Consider the following 5,455-nt stretch of genomic DNA (forward strand, 5'->3'; position numbering starts at 1 on the left):
TCTGGGAGCTCGGGAGTCCTAGGTGAGAGTCCCTCTTTCCTGTTATAGACTGCTGTCTTCTTGTATCTTCACATGGCAAAAGACGGACAAGAGGACAATACCTAGATGAATTTGTGATGAGGAGTCAGCCACAGGACAAATTCAGCCAGCCAACATTTATTAAAAACTCACTGAACTCCAGGGTTTCCAGACGGTGTCATAACTAAGTTTCACAACTGATCTGTATTCAGTAGGTGTGAAAACTAAAACTGCCTGGTTATTAAGCTGTGTGGCCAGACCATAAACCCATCTTCTTCCGTCAGGTTCAGCCCTTAAGCACACATGCCACAGAGTCAAAAACAACCTGAGTTTGAGTCTTGCCTCAGCTATTTACTCATGGTGTGCTGTATGGAAAATTACTAGACCTCTGTGTGTCTCAGAATCTTCCCCTACCTCATGGAGTGGCTACGAGGATTAAGAAATCAGCCACAAGCAGTACTTGCTTAGAACAGTGCTCTCTGCTCAATGCCTGTGGCTAGCTTTGATCACAATTCTGCAGACACTTCAGGTTCCAGAGAGATCTTTAGAAGTTCCACAAATGTTTGATTTAAATGCTGTTAAAAATATTTTTTACTACTTAAAATACCTTAATAAAAAGAAACATATATTCATGCAATGTATACCAAATTTAACATATATTCTCACTTTATATGTTAATTTGTGTTGCCAGTTAACTTTTTGTACATAGACAAAGCAAAACTTTTCTAGCTCTTTCTGTTCATTTAAAAAAATTGCAGAGAATTCAAAGTAAGCAGATAAAAAATAATTCTTACCATTGGTAACCACTCAGCTGTGTGAATCAGAATTATCTTGACACTGCAACTGAAGTAAAAACAATCTAAAACTGGAGGCTAAAGTGGACATAAGATTCTCATCTCTAATATTGTGTTAATCAGAAAATCATTATTATTCCCATTGACTGACTTTACAATAAGTAAATGTTAAAAAAATTTTTTAAAGCCTTTATATGAAAATGACTCCCTTTCTTCTGTTTTATATATTTAAAGTTTCATGTAAATTTTCGTTTGGAGCTAAGAAAGACATTTTTTGGCAAAAACATTTAACTAGCGCTTAACTTGACAAGATCTGCCTCTTTGGACTGGGGCTTTTTTTTTTTTTAGATCAAGGCTTGATTCTTATGTACCTTGTTTGAAAATTAGACTCTGATCATTAGGTCAAGACAAAGAGTTACCCAAGCAGAGTTTTTCATTCTCCTCTACTCTCCCACCAACATCATGATGCTCTCACGGCCTTAATAGATATTTTCTCCTTTTATCTTCATAATAATCTTTTGAGTTTGTCAGGCAGTTGGCATTAGTCTCATAAATGAAGAAGGTGAATGAGACTCAAAGAATATAAATGTTTCTCAATTTCATACAACTAAGCAAGTGGTAGGATCAAGACTCAATCAGAAGACTTCTGACTACTGATCCAGAGCTTTTTTCCACCTGTTTTGATGTCAAAGATGGCTGGGATTTTGGGGTTGGGCTTTGGGAGTTCAGAGGTGACCCTTCAGCCACTGCTGAAGCTGACGGAGATGCAGCCTGACAAAATATATCTTATTCCTTGTCTGCTTTTCTATATGTTGACTAGGCTTCCTAGTGATTAACAAAAGCAATGTAGAAACTCGAGAAATGTTTTAATATATTGTTTGGACTCTGTCTCACTTTCTGCAAGAGTCATCTGACATGATGCCTTGCTACGAAATCCACACCTAGGTCTCAAACTCAGTGCTGGTTGATCTCCTAGGGTCTATGCCCCGTGACAGCAGGGACAGTACTAGATATTTGTGTGTATAGCACGTAGAGGCATCTAATTCTTACCTGTTAACAAATGTATGATGAAGTCAACTATCATTCTCTATCTGTTGGGGTTTTTTTGGATATTTTTTCCTTTTGCTACCACTGTTTTTGGACCATTATGGTAAGCATATCACAAAGTTCCTTGGTAACTCTTGACATTTTGGTACTGCCTTCCTCAGATTTTTTCTGCATATTGTCATCAGTGTAATCTCAAAGCATCCAGTAATGTTTCTCCAGCACCTCTCAGAACAAGGCCCAGATTATCCTCCTAGGATTCAAGTTTCTTCATGAAATAGGCATGCCTTATGAATAGACGTCTGCTCTTGTCTCATTGCCATCGCTGCAGTCCCCTCTCTACATAGCGCATGCTCATTGCTGCTTTGCGTCTCTGCCATTGCTTGTCTGTTTGCCAGGTTTCATTTCTCTACACAGATCCAAATTGTACCCATGATTTCCTGCCTAATTCAACTCTAATTTTCTATGATCCCTGCCCCAGTAATTCTAGCCCTTAAGAATTTTTATAGCACAAATTTTGTACTTAATGACACTTGTATTATTCCATGGATTAGTTAGTCCAATTTCTGAGGCCATAGGCAACCATGTAAGATATTTAAATTGTACCCACACTGTCTTACCTTCCCACACTGTAGACACCCACTAAATTGAAGGAAATGTATAATAAAGTAATTTATAGATTTAACTAATTGAAATCATCCCAAGGCACAGAGAGAACAAACCAACAAACATATTCCCGAGACATGTCTAATTCATGTGCCATAGTTATCTTGAGATAATTTTCCACTGTACTTTTAATAAAAGAGACACCTACATTATAATTTTATAGTTTGCTTTTGTTTTTCCTCTTTGAGCATTGTCATGGTTATTAATATTTATTAAATGAAATCTGTACTGAAGCATATGTAACCACCCAAGAATGAACTTATAGCAAATGTTTAACTGTCTGCCTGCCTTCGAACTGGTTAATCAGAATGAGTGATGCATTAGCTGGTCAACTCCTTTCACCTGGAAAGATCGCTATCGATTTCCTTTATTGTGATCTAAAAGATATAAGGAAAGTCCAAAAGCGTTTCAAAAGATTTCAATAAGTAGGACGTAATTCTGCTTTTCATAACCACTGAATGAAAAAAAAACTAAATACAAAAAAAAGATTCTTTGAGTAAACTTCTGTCATTCTCCACTTGTTATTGTATTAAAAAAATCAACTATAATATGAGTGAAAGAAAAATTCTGCCTTTATGTATGAAATGAGAAGAAGAGAGGTGCTGTAGGTCATTAATAACAGGGGATGTTTTGTACCTGTTCTGGAAGACGAATATGCATTTTGTCTTGGAGCCAGTCCATAAGTCAAATTCCTTTAAAACAGGCAGAGGCCAGCCTGGTTCTGGCTGCAGCCTGCACAGCCAGAAAAACAGAGGAAGAAGGGCCTACAACCAGCATAAAGTGTTTTCCACTTTGATATGTAAACATTCTTCCTTCACCTGAACTTGATGTCAGGGTAACTAAAAAACAAGAACCTTGTGGATGAAGCAGAAACAATCTGTTGTATTCTTCTGTTTTTCAAAACCAGAGATAATCAAGGACTGTTATTTCAGATCCTGGCTGACCTAACTTTTAAGTTAGGAATCTAAGATAACTGGATAGTTAGGAATCTGACTAGGAATCTGAGATAACTGGATAGTGTGTGCATATTTTTAAAAAATCGACCTGCCTCTTCAAAATCAGACTTAGCTGATTTTTTTGTTGTTGTTCTCTTTATAGCCTTTTTTTTCCTTTTTTCTCTGTATTCCAGGCTCCTCTGTTGTGTGGGATTTAATCTATTGGGTGGGAGTAAATGACGTAAACTGTACTCATATTTGCAAAAAGCCCAAAAAAGATGTTAAGGCTGTTAACAACATAGCATTCTACCCTACAGTTGAACTGGAATAGGTGACTTGAGACAGAAATCCATGAAAATTTTATGAAGTTTTCCTTAAACGTCTAATTGAAAATTGCTAGTTTGTGTTACTGTTGATTCATTTCATTTAAGTCTTGGCCCTGTAGATTCTATTGATACCCCATTCTTGGGGATGAAAAACAATGTTAAACGCACACATTTTTTAGGAAAACAGGCTGGGTGGGAGACAAAAGACTTTGTTACACACCCTAGTGCATTCTTGTGCAATGCAATGGTCAGCATTTCTGTATCTAAACACCAAGAAAATACAATAAAAATATACTATTACAATCTGGGACCACTATCATACATGCAGTCTTTCTTAACCAAAACACCCTTATGCCGTGTATGGTTGTGCTGGAAAGGAGGAGCACTCGTCCTCTCCAGGCACATGCAGTGTGCCTCAGTACTCATGACTCCTGCCGTGTTCCCAGAGCTGAGCTCATTTGTTATTGAAGTTGCTTTTCTTATACCCAGCCCACTTTCCCATTGAAGTTCCTGCTTATTCTATGCGGGCATTTTCATTTATCACACGATATCCCTAGTCTGAGATTTCATTTGAGGCAAAAAAAAAAAAAAAAAAAAAAAAAACTTCTGCTGCTAAAAGTAATTTGAAAACTCCTAGACAAGAGGACCTTTCAAATCCCTTACAATTCTAACCAGTGAATTCATGCTTCACAGCCATTCAGATCTATACGTATGAAATACAAGATGTGTGTGTTCGACTTTCCTGCATTGCCTCCTTTAAACTTTCTTTTTTGAGTCAATCCCTGCAGGAACAGACCAAGTGAGCCCATTAAGAGAACAGTTCATTCCCACCTGCCACCTCGAGCCAGCCAACAATCTCAGCCTCACCATTCCATTCTTGATTATGTAGAACCATTCCAATCCTGAGTGACAGGATTTGCAAAGACAGCTGTTGGGCTCTACAAACATTTGGAGGAGGGGAAAATGTGAGGTTGGTTGCTACATTCTCCTACTTCTTTTTACTGAAAGGAACAGCTGCGATCTTCACATGTAAGACGAAGTAAACAAAAGCTGACAATGTGCAGCACCATTCAACAGTAAGCATTCAAATGGATTTTTCCTCACCATGTTTGCAGGCCCGGCACAGTTTCAGTTCCCCACAGCACAGAGAGGAAGCGAGGTCTTTGCATGCCCCGTTCCCTTGGCCTAACACTGCCCTAGATGTGCAATTCAACCTGGATAAAGCAAGCGTTATTCAAGAGCCCTGACTCACTATTTCATGATTACTTATTACCCGCACACGGCATTGTCAGGTTCCAGCAACCCTGTGTGTACCACGCAGAAATGCAGTGTTTATCTCTGAGAGGCAAGCATTCTTAAACTCACTGCATGAGCAGCCATGCTGAACTGACTATCGGGGAAGTAGGTCCCTGCGTGGGAGAGTCAAGGTATGTTTGGAGAGACTCGATGATTCAACCCCGTGGCTGGCTTATTTCTTTTGTTCCTCTGCTTTTTTATTTGCTCACACAGAAAATAGAGTATCATTTATTTCTTTTCCCACCCTCATCCTTCTTAACCGCTAGGGCCATCTGCCCATCTGAAACTGTCTTTGGCTCCACAGTTGTGAATTCAGGTGACAGTCAAAATGAAGAAGTGGTGATTGTCCCTGCATGTTTTCTCTGAAGGGTTAAAA

The 5,455-nt window shown here is 38.6% G+C and overlaps 1 long non-coding RNA gene across 1 annotated transcript in view; it reads left to right on the plus strand.

Annotated features, from left to right (window-relative positions):
- Positions 1-4,905: 4,905 nt before the first annotated feature.
- Positions 4,906-5,455, plus strand: part of LOC108317910 — an 8,478-nt gene continuing 7,928 nt past the window's right edge. The window contains exon 1 of the long non-coding RNA XR_005203404.1: positions 4,906-5,210. This is a non-coding gene — a long non-coding RNA (uncharacterized LOC108317910). The remainder of the gene's footprint in view (positions 5,211-5,455) is intronic.

This window comes from Cebus imitator, unplaced genomic scaffold, assembly GCF_001604975.1.
Source record: "Cebus imitator isolate Cc_AM_T3 unplaced genomic scaffold, Cebus_imitator-1.0 Scaffold212, whole genome shotgun sequence".
Lineage (NCBI taxonomy): Eukaryota > Metazoa > Chordata > Mammalia > Primates > Cebidae > Cebus > Cebus imitator.